This window comes from Glycine max, chromosome 8, assembly GCF_000004515.6.
Source record: "Glycine max cultivar Williams 82 chromosome 8, Glycine_max_v4.0, whole genome shotgun sequence".
NCBI classification, from domain to species: Eukaryota; Viridiplantae; Streptophyta; class Magnoliopsida; order Fabales; family Fabaceae; genus Glycine; species Glycine max.
Genome location: NC_038244.2, coordinates 39,409,079 through 39,434,030, shown reverse-complemented (window position 1 = coordinate 39,434,030; position 24,952 = coordinate 39,409,079). Strand labels below are relative to the sequence as shown.

Genomic DNA, 24,952 nt, shown 5'->3' with positions numbered 1-24,952 from the left:
TTATACATGCTCTAATAGGAGATATTCTTACATTAAAAAATGGAAAATAATATTTATAATATATGTATTGATTAATATGAATTTTTATCAAAATTAATAATAAATACTTGTATAACATTTCTTCTGTTTATAGTTTTAATTGAAAATTTATAGAGAAAAAATTAATTACATTTCAAAAGATTTTGACAAATAAAAATATTTTCTTAAAAAACAAACGTTCAAAGAAAAGATGTAGAGATATATAAAGTTTGAAAGCAAACATCTCTCGAATCATGATATACAAAATCTCTTTTTTATACAGTTAAGTGAAAACTCTTTTCTTAACCATCCTTCATTTTCTTTTTAAAAGAAATTAATTTTGTATAGAGACTCTTGATAGGGAGTCTTTGAAGAAGGAAATAACACAAAGTAGCTAGGAAAGGCAAAGTCAAAGCTAGAAGTCAGGGTTGATTTAAAAACAACTGAGGAATAAAATAATTTTTTTTAAAAAATATTTATAGACAATTGCTATATCCACTTTTCCTTTTTATTTAAACACCTCCATTTTTAATTTATTTTCTACAATTGTCTTCTTTCCAAAAAATACACTCTTCTTTTGATTATTTTTTTCCAACATTAGCCCAAAAACACAGTTCCACTTGCGCACACTCAGTCTGAGATCAAATGCCAAGCATTGGATAACGAAGACGCACATTGCACAAACATGGATCAATCTTTAGAATAGAGTGGGCAATGGATTGGATTCAAGCAATAATCAATTTCGCACACTTAACGCAGCAACTCCCAATTAGAACGAGTGGGTTTAGGGATTACCTAGAGAATTCCAGAAGAAGAAATCGCGAGACCATATTGCATTCCAGAAATCGCGTTCGCAATTTGCGTTTCAAAATTATTATTGCCCACTGCATTCCAGAAATTGGTCCAGTGATTGTAATAAAATCCTTTCTTCATTAAATCAATTAACTAACCCAGTTTGCTCCTAATCACGAAAAACCATCAACCCACACACCCACGCGAGTTTGCTTCCGGAAAAAAAACCCAGCAACAGTGCAAAAATTGATCCTGTTTCTTGAGCTAAAGCTAAAAAATTGAACCAATTTCGATTCTGGTGGCCATGATGCAAGATCTTGTACCTCCTTTACACTCTTTAGTCAAGGGTAAAAGTAGAGAAGAAGAAGGCTCTATTAATTTTGAATCAAACCACAAAAGGCTCAGGGAGAGGGTATGAATCTTATAACATAAAGTTTTAAGAAAAAAGTATTCTTTGAAAAATTGTCACCACCGATCAATCTTCCAAGACCCAAGCCTATGCATTGTCGACTCAAGCCTCACCATCCCCTTTGTCACTATGTTTTGCGTCTGTGATGGAGAAGGCTTCTTTCATCAAATAGAGACTTATGGAGAGATGAAGGGAGTGTATTTTTTGGGGCAGTTTTGGAAAAGAAATTTAAAAAGGGAGGTGTATAAGTAATTTAGGAGAGTGGAAATAACAATAGCCTATTTGTATTTTAATTAAGAGACCTGTGTTTCGGCAACATATATGATTTTTTTATAAAGAAAATAAGGCCTTTTTTATTCCTATAAAGACTAAAGGCAGATATTTTTTTTTATTATTGAATTTAAAGCTTTTAATTTAATTGTTTTATTTTTTGGCTGACTCTTTTGAAAGTATTCGCAACTAGGGAGTTCTCTCTCTAGATCAACTTTTGAAGCTCACTCTCCTCTCGTAAGTAACAACATCACTATGTGTTGCAATAAATAAATAAATAAATTCTCTTAATTCACTACACAATTTTTTTCTTTATCTCTTGTTGAAGCAATTCACAATAACAGGTCCTAATTAACAAAGAACCACGTGTGCTTCATTGAGGTGATTGTTCACAAGTTTGACATCAGTAAAGAATTGCTTGAATGGGGTGGTGGAGTCTGGCATTTTTTTATTTAATCACTTCTTACTTTGTTGCCTAGTTGTCTAATTGCAATTTTGTTGTTGATTAATTAGTTTGGAAGGTTGGTATGGCATCTGATAATGATACAACTACTGGAAATCATGGTGAGCTATACTCAATGTTTCGCTAGCTAGTTCAATTTTCTTGATGATCTTGGATTTTAATTAGCCTATTGATTATGACACTCTAGGGATAGAATAATTTTATAACAACAAAAGCAAAAAACTTTTCACTACTTAAAAAAAGTATTTTCTACGACAACAAAACAAAGACAGTTTCTCAAGAACCGTCTTAGTATATCAGGCGATTACATTTTTGTAAATAAATATTATCATTCCACGATGGTTTTACGAAAACCGTCTTAGAAGATGAGTTATTCTAAGATGGATTTGTAAAAATCATCTTAGAATGTTTTCGCTTATTTTAATATTTGATTTCTCCCTTTACTCTCTTGCACTGCATGTATTGTCACTCTCCCTCTCACTCTTCGACTCCCCTCTATGGTTCGAAGCCGCAACTACAATCGTTGGTGCTCCCACTCTTTGACTCCCTCTCACTCTTCCTTCATGGCCGCTTCGATTCTTCTTCTTCTCCTTTGTGTGGCAATGGTTCAATCCACGTTTGTGTCTTCTTCTTCCTCTTTGTGCCTTCCCGAGCCACCTTTGTTTTGCTATAATCTCCAATTGCAGTGCCTAATCTTGATTCCATCAAATCCACCTCTTTAGGTACCTCGTATTTTAGATTTTTGTTAATTTCCATGTGTTGAGGTTGTTTTGTGCTCTGTGTTTGTTTGTCCCTCTCAATGTGGGTCTGAATATTAGTCCATGTCAACGACCACTGGCAACAGTCTTCGTTAGGGTTAAGGCTATTTTGGAAGTTAAAAGAAACCTTCACACTTGCCATTATCGCACTCCCGTTTCTATATCTTCTCCCTCTCTCACTCTTCTCTGCTTCCAGATCATTTTCTCTTTTTATGTCTCTTTTCATTTCCTCTAAGTTTCTTTCAATTCTTATTTGTTGTGCAAACAGATTCACCGAACGTTGCGATTTAAGAACCACAATCCATTTCCCTTTCCATGGCGTATGTTGTAAGTTTACTTAGCTTCTTTCATCTCCAATTTGTAATTGTTGATTTTCTTTTTTTTTGTTGCGATTTTTTCTTATTTAACTTGCGCATTTGTTTGTTTGGAATGATATGATATGCAGGAAGTAGATTGTCCGTGTCAGACCCCAATTCTGTCCGGGTCCAAAAAAAAAATAAAGAGATAAAAAAGAAAAGAATGAAAAAAAGAAACAAAAGGAAAAGAAGAAAAGAAAGAAAGAAAACATGCAAAAAGAAAAAAGAAAAAAGAAGAGAAGAAGAACAAAAAAAAAATAAACAAGAAAGAAAACGTAAAAGAGAAAGAAGGAAAAAAAACAAAAAAGAAAACGTAAAAGAAAAAGAAGGAAAAAATAAAAGAAAAGAAAAAAAAATATTGTGTGACCTATTGGGCTATCAAAGAAAGCCCATTAGGTCAAGAGAGACAGCACAGTGCATAAAAGCAAAAAAAAAAAGGTCTTTGGAGGAGACGGCAGAGCAGCATGGATCCCGAGGAAGGCAAATAGACCAATTACATTGCGCCATTTGGCTACGACGTCAAAGAAGAGAGAGGGGTTACCAGATAACCCCCCATTCCCTTACTCTCTCACGTTTCTTCTCTTTCTTTTTCTCTTCTTCCTTTTCTCCATTTTTCTCTTCTCCTCCTACAAAGCCTCGCCAATCATCTCATCGGTGAGCTCCATGGTCACCGGCGAGATTTGTACACGATGATATCGTTCTTTTCTTGGTGTTCTCGCATTTTGTCATCTTTTTTTTTCTTTTTTCTTCTTCTTCCTTCTTTTGTTTTCCGATGAAGCTAACATGCCACCATCGTGGGCCACTTCTGTGCTACCGTCATTGCTTCTGTCCCAATGGCGGCCTCACTTCGTGATGCCATGCACCAGTGGCGTCGAGGAGGGGCGCCATCCTCCATGGTGGCTTCTCCTATTACGACACTGTTTTGGGAGCTAAGACATCTAGGGTTGTTTCAACCTTGATGCCTAAATCTGGGTTGGGCCAGGTTGTCCTAACCTAGTTCCAACCCAACCCTAAAATAAGAAAACCAAAAACGTAAAAAAAAAAAGAAAAAAAAACAGCAACAATTGTTGTTTACTTCTCACTTGTTAATACATGCACCCTTTTTCGTTTTGGGCATAGCCCTTTTTTGCAAAATCTGAAATTAAATAGACACATTATTTACACCATGTTTTTCATACATGTGTCCTTGTTTTGTTTTGGGTCTATCCCATTTTTGCAAAATCTAAAATAAAATGGAAACATTATTTACACCTCATTTTTAATACATGCACCTATTTTTATGATTTGGGCCTAGCCCATTTTTTGACAAAATCTGAAATAAAATAAAAATATTATTCACACCCATTAATACATGCACCTGTTTTTTTGGTTTGGGCCTAGCCCTTTTTGCAAAACCTGAAATAAAATAGAAACGCTATTTATACCTTTTGTTTAACAAATGCACCTTTTTCATTTTGAGCCCAACCTGTTTTTTTGTGAAGTCTAAAACAAAATAAGAATGATGGTTACACCCCATTCTTTATATGTGGACCCCTGTCACTTAGGATGGTGACTAGGCTTGCCATGTTAGCACTCGTCAGTGTTGACTAAGTCCAAGTTAACCCCTTCACTTTTAAAAATAGAATAAAAAAAGTAAATAAAAATAATTATAAATATTAATGGATAACTCTTTATTTTGTATTATTTCTTTATGGTCTCTATCATTTATTTTATTCTTCAATGTGATTTTTTTTAATCATTGTCTAGCTAGTTAGTTTAATCAATAATGCATTGTAATTATAAATATGTTTTAGTCCTTCGTCCTTAATTACTAAGTGTACTCCTCACTTCTATTCTATCCCTTTCTATTTCATTCTATTTATTTGATTTCGTAGCACTATGTCAATTATTTATGTATTTTTTCAAATTCGCATTAGCATATGTGCATTCCATGTTGGGTCTCCGACTTGCTTGATGGTGTTTCAATAATGTGTAAGTAAATTTTGTGAATGACTTGTTGAGTCTCTGACTTGCTTGAGTTCACAAAGTTTTTCACAAAACTAAAGTCTTTTCTAAAAATGGTAACATTCTCAAATAAATAATCCCTTAACTTACATGCACTCCATGCTGGGTTTTCGACTTGCTTGGTAGTGTTTCAATAGAGTATGAGTAAATTTTGTGAATGCGATGTTGGGTCTTCGACTTGCTTGACTTCACAAAGTTTACCACAAAATCAAAATCTTTAAAAAAATATATAATAATAATAAAATAAAATCAACCTAACACACAAGCTCTTTTTTTACAAAGAACTACGTAAGTCTGATTTTTTCATTACACCTGGGGATACATAGGAGCGAGGGCAAGTCCCTTGTTGACAAAAAAAAACTAAAAAATAATTTTTTTAAAAAAATAAAATAAAAATTTGATTTCCTTTTCTAAATAAAAAATAATATAACAAAATATAATTCATGTTTTCAAGGGAAGATAAATAATTAAAATTCATTTTATTTTTAAGTCTTTTTTTTACAAAGAACTACGTAAGTCTGATTTTTTCATTGCACCTGGGGATACATAGGAGCGAGGGCAAGTTCCTTATCGACAAAAAAAACTAAAAAATAATTTTTTTAAAAAAATAAAATAAAAATTTGATTTCCTTTTCTAAATAAAAAATAATATAACAAAATATAATTCATGTTTTGAAGGGAAGATAAATAATTAAAAGTCATTTTATTTTTAGCACACTCGATTAAAAGGTTATTTATTGTCTTCATGATGAACGCGCGGGGTACTAACACCTTCTCCATGTGTAAACAACTCTCGAATCCTTTTTCTCAAACCATAGACCATTCCTTATCCTTTCTTTGGTTTTCTCAAGTTTTGCCAAAGTTTTCTATTTTTTTTAAACAATTTATTTAATTATTTAATTTTTTATTTTGTCATTCCTTCGTGGCCCACGTTGCGACAGTCCTACTAGTTTAGGGTTTTAATTTAGTTGCTTTGCTTCTTGTGTTGGTAATATTAAGATTCATGCATGGTGGTGCAGTAATTATGCAATGGGTCTATTTGCAAAGATGAAAGGGAAGCGGATAGGATTCAAGGGTCCCCAGGCAGTTGGACAGGTATAGTACGACATTTTTGCATTTCAGCTTACTAATCATTGATTTTGATTTTTTTTGTTGTTGTTGGAAAAGGATCATATATGCGTGTTTTTTGTTTATGTAGACCATACGTAACAATCTTCCACAGTCTGAAACGATAGAATCTTGCTCTGTAGCTGGTCCTGGGTTTGTGAATATTGTCTCGTGGAAGAAGTGGATAGCACAGGTGATTGCATTTTCTATCTTCTAATCTGAAATTAGAATTGGTAAGACAGGAACAACACCAAAGGGGACAGCTAATAGTATTGTTGTGACTGGTATGTCAACATTCAAAACAATTGGTCCTGCTAGTGCCGGTGCATTGTAAGTGTCCATTTTATTTCTTAAGCATTTGAAATTCATCCATTGTATATGATTAATTATATAGATAAATCTTAATTAACTTGCATTTGAAAATCCATGCTATATATGTTCATATATGACTTGGTCCTGTCATCCATGTATTCTAGATTCCCAAAATTCAGAATTTCAGACTTATTGGTGATTCAATAATATTCATATTTTAGGCATATTTTAAGTTACATGGTCCTGTTCAAGAAGCAATGATGTAGTGGAGCCCATGATAAAGCCCCAGTGGTATGTCAATTGCAAATGATTTGGCAAAACAAACTCTAGTAATTGATTTTTACTCGATAGCGTCGTTAATTATACTGTCTATGTAATTATTAATAATATTTTTCCTCGTGAAATATAAGAAAAGCTATCTTTAATGCATGAAAGGACATACATCATGGTATGGTATGGTTGTGAGCCACTGTCTTAGTATAATCTTAGTACCTATATTGATTAAAATAAAAGTAGAACCTTATAATTTCCTGACCACAAAACTTTAGTAGCTATAGTGATACTATAATCTTAGTACATAGTATTTGGATCATAAGGTCCTAGAGTCTTATTTTTGACTCAAAATAACCAATTTGTGTGATAGAAAATGAGATTTTTGTATCTGATGGTGCACAGTGTGATATTTCTCGCATTCAGCTTAGGGATGTTGTTTTATATATACACTGATAGACACTATGTCATCAATTTAGGGCCTGGCTTACAACATTGAAAAGAAATTGAAGGACCGTTTTTGTTTATATTTTAGCAATTATAATATAAAGAGTTACTAATTTTTGCTATACTTATATGTAGATGCTTCTGGACTGTAGTTTGTCAATAGCTGTGCAGATCCAACTTTTCTGGTAATTACTTTTTAATATATATATTGATCTTTAATTTGAAAATATGTAATTTTAAGAAAAATGCCTAATCCCCTTAGTGACTCGGACCTGTAGAACAATGGATCTTACAAAATGTTAAGAAAGACCTTTAATTATAGACATCATATCCACTTTGCTTATAACTTTTCACTTATCATAAGTCAATGATTAGAAAGCTCATCCTGTACTAAATGCACATTCTTCAACAGAATATATATAACAATAAAAATCTTAACTATTGTGATCATGCTTTAGCTTTTGTGCCAGGTGGAATACAGTCCTTGAAAATTCATCCTTCTGGCGTGTATTTAAATTGTCCTTATAAATTAACACGACCCATCATGCCACCATGGTCACCTCACCAGATCACACACGCAAAGAACATATCTAGTGAAAATGGTTCTCATTTAAGTAAGAACCATGAATCTAGATCATATATAATAACTATAGATAGATAGTCAAAATTAAAAATTGGTGGTCGCATCATCTAACTACTTGAAAATATTAGGTGTATTTATTTTTTAATTTTTTATCATTCAAATATTATTTAATGGTCTTTATTTATTGTTTTTATTTATTACAATGACCAAAAGTTCTTACATTATATGCTACCTCTATATATAATCTTTTAATTTAATATTGACAATTATGTAAAAAAGAATGTTCTTAACGAATCTACTCATGAATCATGGCAGGCATATATAGATTCTAGTGTCATTGTTGGTAGGGCTAGGGGGTTGAAAGCAGGGAGTGGAAAGTACTAGAACATTGCGTACACGAAGTGTGGACCTGGGAATAATTTCTTCCTAAACCTATCAATTACTCCAAGGATTGATTTGATTTTCTTTTGTTCTCCAAACAATCCAATTGGTAGTGCTGCATCTAAGCAACAACTTGAGCAACTTGTCAAGTTTGCAAAAGCAAATGGATCTATCATCATTTATGACGCTGCTTATGCTGCTTACATATCAGATGAATGCCCTAGATCAAGTTTTGAAATTCCTGGAGCCAAAGAGGGGGTGATATAGTCTTAAATTACCTTCACAGTTATTGTTCAATGATTAGTAGTCTGCTTTTAGTTAAATTTAGCATTGATTTTACTAAGCTTTTAAATTAATTTTTGTTAATGTGTAAAGAAAAACAAAAGTAATTTTTATTTTAAAATTTAATATTCATGAACTGGGGGATTGTCATCGAATCACAATTCGAAGGTGATTTGTAGATGGATGAAAGTATAAAACTATTTAAAAAAAATTTAAATAGATATACTAATTTTTTAAAAGACAAATGTGTTATGAGAAAAAACTGAAAATAAAGGTTTAAAAGAGGAATCCTTGACATTAATGACATGTGGGTTTTGTGTGTATGTGAGTGTAGGTGACAATTGAAATTTCAACATTCTCAAAATTTGCTGGTTTTATTGGGGTTCGGCTTGGGTGGACAGTTGCCCCTGAAGAGTTGTTGTATGCTAATGGTTATCCTATCATAAAGGATTATGATCGCATTGTTTGCACATGCTTCAATGGTGCATCTAATATTGTTCAAGCTGGTGGACTTGCATGCCTTTCTCCACCAGGATCTTCTTGTTGCAATTTTGTGTTAAAATAATGTCCCCTTTAAACAAGAATTAATTGATAATGTTTTATTAGTAGATAAAACTACATACTAACACTTACATTTGGGAAAATTAATTAAGTGGCCTGAATAGGATATATTTTAGTATTTGCTTTTCTAGGGAAAAAGAAATCGTTGACCGTAAGTTCTTATCAGATAGTTCTCATACTGTGTTTTGTGTCCAAACTGAATAATAAGATTTCATTGTAGTAATTTTTAAACGTTCTTTGTCCAAACTAAGTAATAAGATTTCAACTAGTATCAAAGTTCAACTCTAATTCTTTCATGCTTCAAATTTGAAATGTTTGATGCACAAAGTATTGCTTCGATAAGGATTTATCAGAAAAAGTTATCAGCAGTCCTAATTGGGATAAGGAAAACACATAATGTTTTTTTTAAAAGAGTTATTTAGGTTCTTCTTTTAAGGAAAAAAAAAATAAAAGAAATTTAACACACTCTTTTAAACATATTTTTTTATTGATTAAAATTTATTAAATATCACAAAATTTATTGAATACTACTTTTAACTATGTATCATGAAATAATACTAACAATTTGACATGATAGGTTTGAAAACTTTAGTACCTATATTACAAAAGTTCATGGCCATATATAATTTATGGCCTGTTTGGGAAGTTTTAATTGTAATTTTTGAAAATTATAACCAAATTTTAGTTTATTGTTTTAGTTTTAATTATTTTATTTTAGAAAATTATTATTAATTATATAATTTTTAAAATATATATTATTGATAATTATAATATTAATTTCACAAATCATGTACTTTTTGTTTCTACATCAATAATAATAATAATGGAATGCAAATGAATAGTTTTTAATTGCTTTTTCTTACCATTTGATCAATTGTTTGATTGGACATATATAGGTGATAATCCATGCTTTCATTTTCTGGACTATCAACCAAGGACCATGTGCAGGATTTAAGTATATGATCTTGTCAACTCAATTTGATCATATCAATTAAGCCAAGCCTCATTGGTGGTTGTTCTTGTTTACTAGGTGGACTTGATCTTTAGTTGCTCAAACTTTGTATAAAAATGTTAAGGATCTATAGTCACTCCTTTCTGTTATGTTTCAATATTGATCTTCTCAATCTTGCATAAAGTATATGAATAAATAATACGAGTCATGCCCAAGAGTTTTAGCTCAAGTGGCACTAGGTCCCTGTGGAAACTTTTATATCCTGATATAAAATCCCTCTTAGGTTGCACTTTAACCTTGACCCTTCACTTAATGTTCTGGATGCAAATCAATCTAAAAGTTGCTTTTGCAAGGGGTTACATATACCCTGAATACCAAAAGGTAAGGCATTGGTGATGGAAGCTTGCTTGTGGGGCTTCTATGGAGGCTGGATCTTTGAACTTCAATGAGATCCTTTAATGGTGATTTTCCACCATGGAGATGCAGCGGAAGACAAAGGAGAAGAGGTGAGAGGAGGCGCCATCCACTAGGGAATAAGCCATGGAAGAAGGAGCTTCACCACCAAGATGAGCCTTGGATAAGAAGCTTGGAGAGGATGTTTCAATGGAGGAAAAGAAAGAGGGAGAGAAAGATAGAAGGGGGAGCACGAAATTGAAGGAAGAAAAAGGGAGAGAAGTTGAACTTTGAGTTGTGTCTCACAAGACTCTCATTCATCAAAGTAACAACAAGTGTTACACATACTTCTATTTATAGACTAGGTAGCTTCCTTGAGAAGTTTTTTTGAGAAAACTTCCTTGAGAAGCTTCTTTGAGAAAACTTCCTTGAGAAGCTAGAGCTTAGCTACACACACCCCTCTTATAACTAAGCTCACCTCCTTGAGAAGCTTCCTTAAAAATATTCCTAAAGAAGCTAGAGCTTAGCTACAGATACCTCTCTAATAGCTAAGTTCACCTCCTTGAGATGAGAAGCTAGAGCTTAGCTACACACCCCCTATAATAGCTAAGCTCACCCCCATGACAAAATACATGAAAATACAAAAAAAAAAATCCCTACTACAAAGACTACTCAAAATGCCTCGAAATACAAGGCTAAAACCCTATACTACTAGAATGACCAAAATACAAGGCCCAGACGAAGGAAAAACCTATTCTAATATTTACAAAGATAAGCGGGCTCATACTTAGCCCATGGGCTCAAAATCTACCCTAAGGCTCATGAGAACCCTAGGGCCTTCCCTTGGATCTCTGGCCCAATCTACTTGGAGTCTTCTATCCAATGCCCTTGCGGGGTAGGATTGCATCATTCCCTCCACCTTGGAAAGGATTTGACCTCAAATCTTGAGGTTCTTCATACTCTGGGCTCCTTCCCTCAACACCTGTAAAAAGAACAAAAACATATGTATTAGTGGTGTTTGGTATATTGAAGTAAGGTAAGGTCTGAAAACCCATTTCCTGGGCATCTTCCCATGAAGGAACACGGTTTCTCACCAACTCAATGAGTAGTGCTACAAGTATAGAAAAATAAGGGACAAATCTTTTGTAAAAGTTTGTTAAGTCATGGAAGCCCCAAATTTTTCTTATACTTGGTGGAGTAGGCCACTCAAGAATGACCTTTATTCTTTTAGGGTTCATGGGAACCCCTTGATCACTATTTGAAAAATTAAGAAAAGTAACGCAATAAAACATACGTTTTTCTGTATTTTCATATTGATTATTCCTACCACAAAGTATGACAAACCTAAGGTGTCCCATATGAGTACCTAAGTTTGTATTGAAACTAAAAATAAGAACAAACCTACCTAATGGGTCTCTATGTACACACACCATGAAGATGTTAGGTGCACAAGTGATTTTATAAAAGAAGGTTGCACCACTCAAAACATTCATCATACCATCTATTTTAGGGACTTGGTGCCTAATAATACCTATTTTGGGCACCAACAAAGCACAAGGATTTAAGCTCTTGCGAACCAAACCCTCATCCAACAACTTCTTTACTTGAGGAATAAACTCAAGCCCAAGAGGTGTGACAATGCTAGCAAGTGTCTTTTTACAAAAGAGAAAATGTGGAGGTTGTCTAAGAGGGAAAATTTCTTTAATGTTTGTCTTTATTGTAAAATGAGTTTCCTTCTTAGCTAACCTCTTGGAGGAGACACTTACCTCCTTACACTTCTCTTTAACCACTAATGGTTGTCCTTCTTCTTGGGGGTAGATTTCTTCACTAGATTCTTCCCTTTTTATTTTTTCACTTTCACTAGAGGAAGGTGAAGTAGTAGCCTTATCTTGACTACTATAAATGTCTTGACCCCTCATAATCATGGTTTTTGTGGTGGGGCATTGAGAAGTAATGTATCCTCTTCCAAGACATTTAAAGCACTTTATAGAGCTAGTTTTCTCTTGCATACTAACCTTAGGGACTTGCTTGTCTATTGTCTTCCCCTTATCATCTTTGGCTTAGAAGGTGTCACCCCTAAGATGCCTCGACCTTGGTCTTTCTTTGGATAAGAGTGAGAGCCATAAGATTTTGATGTAGACTTCTTTTTAAGTTGTTGCTCTACCCTTATTTCCCAAACTAAGTTAGCCTTTACATTGTCCTTCCCATGGAAGTATGGGAGGTTAATGTTAGCCTCTTGAGGCTTTCTTTCCTTTTCTCTTCTATGGGAGTGAGGTCTAAGATGTGACCTATGCCTTCCTTCGTAATAGTCATGAAGTTCTTCACTTAGGCTCTTGCAAGAGTTATGACTACTATAGGAGACATATTTTTCTCTTTTCATTTATTTCATTATTTTTCTTCTTTCTTCCTCTCTTATTTTCTTTCTTTCATCTTGACTTATTTCTTCCACTCTTTTTTTCCTTTTTCTTTTCTCTCTTGTTTTTCTTTCCATAACTTGAGGGAACTCAACTCATCTAAGATTCTAGATAAAGGGTCTTTATGACTAGTACCCTCGCCATTAACACTAGATGAATGATGAGTCATGTTGGTTCCTAAGTTGTGGTTCTTTCTTGTTGGAGGTTTGAAAATAAAAGGTAAAAGAAACTATGGTTGAAAATAGCCAAAATAAACACTAAAAGAGGTGTGAAAGATAAGGGAAAAAAACTAATTGGTAAAAAGAAAGCTATCTAGGCGGTTTGACAATGGAAGGTAAAGGAAATAAGCTATGAAAGTAAGCAAGAAATGTAAACTAGGCGAATCCTAAGAGTGTTTGGATGACCACATTCAAGGTTCCCAACAAAACACTCACTATCCTAAGGAAAAATTGCCTAAAATTATTACACACAAATGGAAGTTTGGTAACCTATTGGAGGCTCCCAACACACTTCCAATGAAAGGCCTTTTTGTTACAAAACTTGAAAGCAATGAAGGTAAGTAAATTGCAAATTACAAAATTAGAAAACGGTCCTCAATTTTGGTGGTTGTTCTCTCTTTGGTGATTCACTCAATTTGGAGTGCTTCTTAGTCCAATTGCTCTTAAGGTGGTTGACCCCTTTCTTCTTGACTCAAATTCTTCAAGGGATGACATCAACCCTCCTTCCAATTCCCTATATGGCAACCCACAAACAAGGAAACAAAGAGACAAGCAATAACCAAAGACCAAAAAAAATGAAATTAAAGCTAAACCAATGGAGTTTTAACAAGACAATTTTTCAAGGATTACTCAACAATTAAAGCAATGAAAAGGATATAGAAGCAAGCTAGGGCTCAAAGAGAAACTTAGAATGGCTCTAGAGTAGAATAAAAAAACTATAAAAAAAGACTCAACAAACCTCTAGCTTTGGCACTTGTTTTCACAGTAATTTTCAATTGAAATTTTGGAACTAAGATTGGTATAACATAGGCACCAATTATAGAATAAATTTTGAGCCAAAAGAACAAGCACACTTCCCTTTCACTTTTTTTTCCTGGATACTGATTTTTCTGCCAACTTGTGTGATTTTTAGTATTTTTTCCTTTTATCCAAATCACCTAGTTCTTTTTGTATAAATTTTTTCCAGATGTCCAGAAAATGCATTAAAAATTTCAGCTCAAAATTCGAAGTAACCAATTCTCAGTAATTTTTACAAGTTTGTATGTCCAAGCTGCCAGCACCAGCGATTTTTTTTTAAGCATGGTATATTGATTGCCTTGGGCTTACTTTCATCCTTACTATGTATGTTGAACTCACTAGGATTGTTTACCATAGTTTTAGGAGTTCAATATTCACTTAGGATCAACATTTCAGCCAGAAATTCAATCTCCAAAACTCAAATTCACAATAGACACAATCATAAGGAAACCTAAAAGTTCAAGAAAAGGTTCACAATCAAAGACTCTCTAAGAATTTTGCATGAACATGTTAAGGACTAATTAACATGAAAGATTTGACTCAAATCAAATAATAGGCTAAAAGAATTTCATACACTCATGAACAAATGAGTTAGACAAAGAAACAAGAAAATAAAATTTAGCACAACATAAGAAATCTTATGTGACAAGTTTCATGACTAGACATGACTTCTATGACAAAACTACAATAGGTGAACAAGTCACTCTAGATTTTTGAGGTTTTCTTCTACTTTAATATTTTTGTAAGAATTTTATGGTTTAGGTTTCAGCCACAAAAAATAACAAGACAAAACTCAAAGGAACCTAAACTCAACACAATTTATGGTTCAAGAACAAGAACAAGAAATTTGAACCATAGAAAATCAAATCTAGCTTCTATAGCAAGTTTAATCAGTGGAAACTCTAAAGAATCATGTTAAAAGCATTTAGCACAAGACATGTGAGGAAATACATGGAGAAAAATGAAGAAACAACAATAAAAGAGAAGGTAAAGCAAAAAATTAATGGAGGTTTAAGGAGCACCTACTTGAAGCTCTAGTGCTCTGATTACCACTTGATGGAAGCTTGCTTGTGGGGCTTCTATGGAGGCTGGATCTTTGAGCTTCAATGAGGTCCTTTAATGGTAATTTTCCACCATGAAGATGCAGTGGAAGACAAAGGAGAAGAGGTGAGAGGAGGCGCCATTCACTAGGGAATAAGCCATGGAAGAAGGAACTTCACCACCAAGATGAGCCTTGGATAAGAAGCTTGGAGAGGATGCTTCAATGGAGGAAAAGAAAGAGGGAGAGAAAGAGAGAGGGGGGGAGCACGCAATTGAAGGAAGAAAAAGAGAGAGAAGTTGAACTTTGAGTTGTGTCTCACAAGACTCTCATTCATCAAAGTTACAACAAGTGTTACACATATTTCTATTTATAGACTAGGTAGCTTCCTTGAGAAGCTTTTTTGAGAAAACTTCCTTGAGAAGCTTCTTTGAGAAAAATTCCTTGAGAAGCTAGAGCTTAGCTACACACACCCCTCTCATAACTAAGCTCACCTCCTTGAGAAGCTTCCTTAAGAAGATTCCTAAAGAAGCTAGAGCTTAGCTACAGATACCTCTCTAATAGCTAAGTTCACCTCCTTGAGATGAGAAGCTAGAGCTTAGCTACACACCCCCTATAATAGCTAAGCTCACCCCCATGACAAAATACATGAAAATACAAAAAAAATCCCTACTACAAAGACTACTCAAAATGCCTCGAAATACAAGGCTAAAACAATATACTACTAGAATGACCAAAATACAAGGCCCAAACGAAGGAAAAACCTATTCTAATATTTACAAAGATAAGCAGGCTCATACTTAGCCCATGGGCTCAAAATCTACCCTAAGGCTCATGAGAACCCTAGGGCCTTCCCTTGGATCTCTGGCCCAATCTACTTGGAGTCTTCTATCCAATGCCTTTGTGGGGTAGGATTGCATAATTTGGGTAAAAAATTAATTTATGCAGCAAGCTAATATTTTATAATAATGTATATTTCATAATTTCTAGAGCTAATAAGATGATGGAATTCAAATGTAGGTTGCTGGGGGGATCTTCCAATTGTTGTTTCACATGGGTAATGTTCATCCAATTTTTGTAACCCTTTTTTAGTTTAGTTGAGTTTCGACAATGGTGGATGGGGTTCTATTCTGGTTAATTTGTATGCTAGAAATTTTTTTTTCTTTCTCCTTTTCATCAATTTTAGTTCTAATGGTTACATGGTCCTGTTAATTTTTTTTATTATGTGTAAGACTTTGTTTATAATTACAAATATCATCTTATTTTTAAAAATAAAGAAAATAATTTTTTTTATTCAGAAAAAAAACATTCTAAGACGATTTTTAGGTCAAAAATTGTCTTAGAATCTATAATTTTTAAAATAATATTTTTTTAAAATGAAAGACATTGTAAGATGATTCTATGGAAAACCGTCTTAGAATGTTTTACTTTCTAAGACGATTTTTGGAAAAACCATCTTAGAATCTTTAAACTTTTTAACTTTTTTTTTTGTTTTTTAAAAAAGAGATTCTAAGATGGTTTTTGGGAAAGTTTACCATTTTAAGACGGTTTTTAGCTAAGAACCGTCTTAGAAGAGTGTCTTTTTATAAGACAATTTTTATGGAACCGTCGTAGAAAGTGAAGACTTCTATGATGTTGCCTACGACGATGGTTAATAACCGACGTAGAATTCACTTTTTAATCGATGTAGAATCCACTTTTTAACCGACATAGAATAGCCTTTTTGGGGTAGTGTTTATTGTACTAGGGATAAGATAATTTTATTTTAACATACTAATCCCCATACTTGAGGTGACAATTAAGGTAATCATCCACTCATTGTGTGTGACTTTATGCTAGTCTTATTGTGTAGAATTGATAGTTTGATGATATTTGTACTTTTTTAATCCTTGTAACATCTAGGACAGTGAGGATGCCATGGATATTATTAGAATTATGATGACCTAGAGGTTAGATATATGAAATTTATTTTCTTTTTAATCTCTTTCACTTAATTCTATTGTCATATCTTTCTAATTTAAATTGAGACTAATTAATTATATGTACTAAATCTTCTAGTGTAAACTCATTCCTATCAAGAGAACTTATGTGAAGATGAGGCATTGAGTGTGTTCTTATACCTTGGTTCAAAGTCAGCTCAAGGGTAAAACAATTAAAACTCAAACTTTAGGCTCACCAACAAAAATAGTATTTGCTTTTAGGTTTCGTAAAGTAAAAAAGTCACATTTTTGTAAAAAAGTCTAATATATTGTTCTCTTATTTAAAGTAAAATATTTCTTTTAAAAATTACTTTAGACTCCATTTGTCGTTGGACCGACCCAGCCTTGGTTTTATTTAAGACTTAATATTTGTCTTTGTTATAGTTATAATAGGAGACATCAAACTCATTAGTGAAAATTTAACTTTAGGTTATATGATTACTTAGTTACACCACACACAATTTCAAGATGGAGTTTTATTTGGATCAATTTTACATTGGTTGGCTAAAATGTTAATAAAGTAATGATTTGCAGCATTTGAAGCTTAAGATCGAGCTGATAACTTTGAAACTGAAGTCTACAGTGTGGTAGTGAATTGAGTCACCTTAACAAAGAACAACTAATGGAGTATTGGAGTGAGAATAAAGACTTGGAAAGTAAGAATTGGTCTTGAGATTTTAAATTTTAGTTTGTTAGGCATTTTTCAACTTTGAGATAGTTGAAAGAATGAATAATGGAGATTTAGAATTTCTAACTTAATTTGATATATAATTTTTTTGCTAGAATCTTGAAATACTTTTTATTTATTACGAAGAAAAGGAATATGAAAAGTTGTTGCTAAGGCCATCGTGCATGTTCGTGATCTCTAACCTCTTTTTTGCAGTTGGTCAGTCTTTCTTGTAGGAATTTTGGTGTCCTCCAAGTGCTTTTGAACTATAGAACAGGTGGTTACAAGTTACAACTCATGGATATGCATCACAATGGATCACTTAAAAATTCCAGAAGATTGGCCACAACTATGGAAGCTACAGATACCCTAGAAGATCAAAGTTTTTCTTTGGTGTCTTGCTAGAGATTGGTTGCCCACTAGACATCACCTACAACCAAAAGGTGTCCCCTGCACTTGCATTTGTCCTTTTCGCGAAACTAATGTTGAAAATGATTTTCTTACTTTTTTTGGTTGTGAAAACTCTTGTCGTGTTTGGGAATTAGTAGAGCTCTGGGACTTTGTCCACCCCATCACTGCCAATTCAAAGAGCTGTATTGAGGCATTTTTCTAGTTGTTCAAAACCTCTCAACCTGAGGCAAAATCTGATACAACTTTCATCTTTTGGTGCCTTTGGAAGAGGCACAATGAGAAGATATGTGATATCATCCAACAAAGGTCCAATCACTTCAAATATTTTTTACAATGAATGAAAGGCTCAATGACAAAAGCAAGCAAGATCACAAAGAACTAGAAAGTCTTTCCATAACATAGTCATGCAAGTGCTCAAACCTAGAATTGTCTCATTTCTACAACTTGAAGATAAATTCAGCAAACTTAAAGATAATAATTTGAAGAGCACAATGAGCCTAGGAGTTTATACTTAAGATGCATATGTGGGATGAAGTTTATTTAGATGCATTACATAGCCTTTGGGCTAAAGAACTAATTAAGGCCTATTTTCTAATTTTTCTTTAAATTTCATATTTTATTTTCATGTTATAAGTTCAAATGGATTTTGACATCTTTTAGGTCAATTTTTATGTTTTTAGGCTTTCCAAGTTATGATAATGGTTAGTGGGGTTTTATTTCTAGTGAAAATTTAATGTAAGTGAGAGTTTAATTTTAAGTGGGAATTAATTCCTAATGGGATGTTTAGAAGGAAGCTTAGCCTAGCTAAAACTTTGTAGCTTTGAGGAGAATGAGTTTGAATGAAAGTTTGAGTTTGTCCCCTTCTATGAGACCTTCCTTTGGTTCTTGGGCAAAAAAATGATTTTGATCTTATTAAGGCAACTTGTGGCGATCAAATCTATGACTTATCACTCACCTTCTCACCTATATTTTGTGTGTGACGTCAATATCCTTCCCTTAAAACAAAACTAAACCAATTTCTAAATCTGAATTCTTCAAGGCAATCTGGCCTGTTTCCGTGTTCGTATCAATATAGGACAACCTGGAAAAGTGCCCCAGAATATCTGTTGACTTAGCTAGGAAAACTGTTTATGAGTGGTCTCAAATTCACTTAAAGCATCCCTCACCTTACCAAAGTTAGCAAAGCTGGCCTTTCACAAATTGGAAAAACCCAACAGTAGGTACGTACAAATGCAATGTTGATGTTGCTCTTTCCCCCACACCAGTTGTGCTTTGGTATTGTTATTGGTATTGGTATTTGTATTTGTATTAGAGGAGGAAATGATGTCTTTGTCAAGGCCAAATCTGTGTTGCATCAAGGTATTCCATCACTTCATGAAGTATAAGTTATTGGCCTTTTAGAAGCTTTAAAATGGATTCATTATTTTTCCCTCGATAACATTACTATTGAACTTGATTGTAAATTTATTGTTGACAACTTAAATGGAGCCTCTTCTGCCCAAACAGAAGTTGGCATCCTCCTTACTCGTTGCAAAATAGAATTATCTCATATTCAAAAATGTGTGGTTAGTTTTATTAGGAGGCAAGCCAATTGGGAACACATCACTTAGCTCGAGCTTCCCAATTTCATGCTAGTCCTAAATTTATGATTTGATTCCCACTTGTATTACTCATTACATTATGAATGAAATGGATTAAGTTTCTGAGTGTAAAAAAAAACTAGGGGTTTTTAATGAAAGTATAAACAAATCCATGCCCAAACAGGTTTTGTGAACACTGGACTACACCTAACAACAAAATCATAAATGTTAGGGCCATTTAGATCCAACAAAGTATCTGCCCCTACCTCTCTTTCTTCAATTAATATTCTTACTTGGGTTGTAGTAATGGTTTTTTCTTTAAATTTGCTCATCAAGAAAGTTAGTTTGGTTATGAAGATCAGTTTTTAGCTATACATTTCTTTATTTTAGATATTCAAAGATAAATAATAAAATTATAGTTTTTTTTTCTTTTTTACGAGAATGATAGGTGTTAGAATTCTTTTATTTTTGGATTAATTGATCAAAAAGGTTTATACAGTTGTATCAAATCACTTAGAAAATTGATACCTCAATAGAATAACCTTCAATAATAAATAAGAATTATATATGTGTGTTTGGGGGGGGGGGGGGGGAGAGTACAAAATCATTGTGATTTATTCCTATATTTATTCACTATGTGTGGTGGGGGGAGGAGGTACAAAAATGTTGTGTTTCTTATATTTAATCACTTTGTAGTGGTTAAATCGCCATGACATGCATAGTTAGAAAATTATGTGTTATTAATCCAAAACTTTAATACCAATGCTTAACTAAAAACTACAAGAACGCATATGGGCTTGATAATAAGTTATGAGTTACACTTGTAAAAAAAAGTCATTTATGGTGTTTTTTTAGCTGTCTCAACTTATTTTCTAAACCGTTACCAGCTAGATGTAATTTTTTTGTAATGTTTTATGCTCAAAAGTTGCTCATATGGTGTAAAGCATTTAAAAAAGAAAATGATTTAAATTGTTTATAATGGACTTATATATATCACCAATCAAGAAAAAAGGAAAATTTAATGAAGAACCTTTTAAAGTAGTTGCAGAATTTTGAAATTTGGAAATATTGAAATATTTCTCAAGTAAAACTCAGAATAAAAAAAATATCAAGTAAAACTAGGTTCATAAAAATTAGTTTGCAAAGTTTTGCGACGAACAATCATTAATTTTCAAAGGATTGCAAATTTACAATCAACAATCAAACTTTTCTTATGTTTAAAATTGGAGAGAAATCATAGCTAGAAGAGTATGGCTAATTGGTTATTACATTTTAAACTAAATTTAGGAGTGCAGTGTTTTTCCCTGGGTTATGGGTTTGACGTTGGAAAGTTTGATAGGTGCAATGGTTCCATTAAATTTTAGGTATATGTCACTAAACACCATATATCTTCACATGGTACACCATTGCTGCAAACCAAAATAACTCCTTCTTGAATTGCAAAAGTTTCAATGATGTTTTTTTTAATCTAATCTTGCTTATTTTAATGTTTGGTGGACTCTACAATCACAAAAACACAAATGAAGAAGAAAGAAAAAATAGTTGGTGAATTTATTTAATAATAAATGATATATTGTTATTTAGCTTTTTAGGTGAGTATTTGTTCATGTTATTAACTTGTATTGAACTGGTCAAGAGTGATTTTATCTAAATACCTATTTGGTGCATTAATTCCATGGATAGTAGTCTTGATCTATAATAATAGGGTTAACATTAACCACTTTAATGTCCTCAAAATGCATATAAGTTATTGTAGTTGTTCTCTAAGTACTAGACTAGGTCTTGATCCTCACACCATTGTCTGTGTTGTTTAGTGTGCAATTTCTAATTGTAAGACCCTAAAAAAATTCTTCATTTGGATATTTTTGCAAGCTTCCAACACTGATATCATGTTTAGGGCCATTGATAATTGCTATTCAAGAGTACAAAATGCATAAAAAAAGTAGATGAAAAGTAGCAATGTACCTCTAATTTTATGGGTTCTCATGTGAGATTTGTAAATAACTGACTTTGTGTGAGTTTTACACAGTGGAGGCTTCATTTTTTATGATTGATATTGTTATTATTTGTATTTTCAGGTTTAAGAAAGGAAGATTTGGAAGTGTTGCTGAAGAGCTCGCTCAGCGAGCCAAATTAGCTAAGTGAGACTAACTTGCTTAGCAAGGAAGCCAGCTTGCCCAACGAGAGAAGAACCCTAGAGAATGTAAAGTCAGAGAGTAGTGCACTAAGCATGCAACCAGCCTGCCTAGCGAAATCTTTATCGCTTCTCACGCTTAGTGCGTCCACATCCGCTAAGCGCCCAGTCACTAACTCTCGCTCAGCGAGACATGCTCGCTGAGCGCACATTCATAATATGAGAAACCCAATAGTCTTTAAAGCTAGAAGAGAGGGGGAAGCCAAATGACACATGTAACATGGGTGAGAAGAAAATAGAGCACCAAGGTTGAAAGAAGAAAAAGGATCTGCTTTCTCCATACCTTTACTTCACCACTCCATTTCTATCTTGTTTTTAACCTTGTATTGAGCTCTCCATGCTAATGGAGGGCTAAACACTTCATTGTTGGGGAGTTTTTCCACTAAGCACTCTTGATGTAAAAACTCTAACTATCTATTTGATATTATTTGCTAGCGTTCTCTGCTTCTATCTTTGGTTATTTTTCATATTTGTGGTTTAATCATCCATTTATATGCTTTGTTAGGATTTAAGTGTTGGGAAATGCTTTTAGTCCTTAGAACTTGGTAGAGCAGCTAGAAGCCTTCATTTCTAGGAATAGTGTGAAGTAATCTAGTAGAATTTGCATCTGATTCGCAATGCGGCTCGCTTAGACTAAATTTGTTGAGGAATCAAGAATGAAACTAGGAGGGCTAGGCTCTTTCATGTGAGGGATTGCAGTTAGAGTAAATTTGACAATGCAAAGAACATTAGGATAATGTTAAATAGAGAAAAACTTCGTTAATTACATCAAGAGAAAGTTCAGTAGATTACTCCCCGACATATTCACCTTGGTATTTGTTTTATTTCAAAACTCAGCGTTTATTTCTATCATTTGTTTTTAAGTTAAGAAAAATTGTTATAATTCACTTGGTGACATGCATGAGCTACTTCAACTAAAAATTGTTTATAAACTGAATATGCGTCATTGAAGTACAAGAAATTCCATATGGATACGATACTCGGTCTTACCATTTTAATTACTACTTGAACGAATTGGTGCACTTGCCAATCGGTTAACAAGTTTTTGGCACCGTTGCCGGGGATTTTCTTTTTACTTAATGTGTATGTCACAGTTTGGAAGCAATTATTCTTTATTCATTGATTTGTTTTTTGTACTATTCATTCTTTTCGATTTAATTTAATCTCTTGTCTTGGTTAACTGCTCTGTAGTAGCTTGCTTCTTGTATGCGAGGTAAAACTCCAGCAGGGGACTTAGCTCCATTGGATTTGGAGATTGAGGCTACTAGTAGAAGAAACAACGCAGCAAAGAAAAGAAGAGAGCTACAGGATAAGACAGCTGACCTCAGTGACGAGAGGTTTCCTTCATCTGAATCTTCTTCTTCATTCCCCATTGAATTGAGAGAATCCAAAGTTGGTGCCTCTGAAGCAAACGTAATGGCAGAAGATCAACCACCTAGGGTGACTCTTGAGGACTATTCTAGTTCTACCATGCCGCAGTTTTTCACTAGCATCGTGCGGTCAGAAGTTCAAGTAACAAATATTTCATACCCGCATTCCTTGATTCAACTCATTCAAGGAAATCGCTTTCATGGTTTACAAAATGAAGACCCCTATGCTCATTTAGCCACATACATTGAAATCTACAATACTGTGAAGATAGCAGGAGTTCCAGAGGATGCCATTAGACTCAATCTGTTTTTGTTTTCACTAGCCGGTGAAGCCAAGAGGTGGCTACATTCATTGAAGGGAAATAGATTGAAAACTTGGGAAGAGGTGGTTGAAATTTTTTTGAAGAAGTATTTTCCCGAGTCAAAGACAGCTGAGGGAAAGGCAGAGATTTCCTCATTCCATCAGTTTCCAGATGAATCATTGAGTGAAGCCTTGGACTGCTTTCATGGTCTACTTCCAAAGACTCCAACTCATGGGTTTACTAAACCTATTCAGCTCAACATTTTCATTGATGGTTTGCACCCCCAATCTAAACAATTGCTGGATACTTCAGCTGGGGGAAAGATTAAATTGAAGACTCCTGAGGAAGCCATGGAATTTATTGAAAACATGGCAGCTAGTGATTGTCACAACCTACCTTTCGGTGGGAGGGCGAGGCGAAAAGCCAAAGGTGCGTCTTCTAAAAAAGAAAACGCGCAAGAGTTGCCACCAACGTCTATTCAAGGAAAACATTAGAAAAACCAAAAAAAGGTCTGCGGATTTTGAAAATAAGGGTTTGGGAGTTGTTTATGCACGAGGAAGGTATTAACACCCCACGCGCCGGTCACAAGGGACGACAGTCTTTAATCGAGTATGCGTAACGTGACTTCAAAATTATTTACTTTTCCCTTTTTGTTTTATTTTTTTATTTTTTTGGGGTCGACAAGGGGACTGCCCTTGCTCCTACATATCCTTAGGTGTGATGAGGAATTTAGACCTACGTAGTTCTTTAAAGCGAGAAAGTTGTGTGTTGAATTGGTTTTAGGCTTTTGAACGATTTATTTTTATTACTGAAAACAAAAAGAGGTCATTAAGGCGTTGGACCTTGAATGGTCTCAAGTGGCTTTGATGGAGAGAAAATTCAGTTATATGTTAGTTTGATCTCGGTTTTGTTTATTAACTTTCAATCTGTTTAAAAGATGACTTACGATGCTAATGATCAGTTAAGATTAAACTTTGCAAAAAGAAAAAAGGTTACCGATGATAGAAGAAGGAGATAAATATGCACAAAACCACAAAAGGGACCCCTAAGGGTGCATAGAAGTCTTTTGAGGGTCCAGGCGAGCCAAAGGCTAGCCTGGGCGAATTAGGGTCTAGAAAACTCAGTAAAAAGACCCTTTTGCCCCTCCTTTTTGGTATCTTTCGAATTCTTAATCAAAACATTTAATGATCTTTCATCTTGTTCGGTAATTGGTGTCGAACAGCGTAGTTCGACTAGTGACAATCAAAACATCAGTGAATGATAGTCCTTAGACAAAATTAGGGTCGGACAGTTGCCCCTCTTTACTTATCTTTTATTGAAAATGAAAAGGTAAGTAAAGATAAGGACACTAATTTCATTCAAGCGATCATGCTATCCGACCGACAACTAGCGAAAGCCAAGGAAGTGAAACCTGTAAAAGAACAAATGGACATCGATATGGAAGTATCAAAGGTATTAAGCAAAGGACGTTGTTGTCTTGCATAACAAAAATAGGAGATATTGAAGTCTTGAAATGTAAAGACAAAAGACATTGAAGTCTTGAAATGTAAAGACAAAAGACATTGAAGTCTTTGAAATGTAAAGACAAAAGAAATTGAAGTCTTGAAATGTAAAGACAAAAGA

At 33.8% G+C, this 24,952-nt stretch overlaps 1 pseudogene; it reads left to right on the top strand.

The window, feature by feature from the left end:
- The first annotated feature begins 6,098 nt into the window (after window positions 1-6,098).
- On the top strand, window positions 6,099-21,608 carry LOC100816350 (probable LL-diaminopimelate aminotransferase, chloroplastic; annotated as a pseudogene).
- The last annotated feature ends 3,344 nt before the right edge of the window (window positions 21,609-24,952 follow it).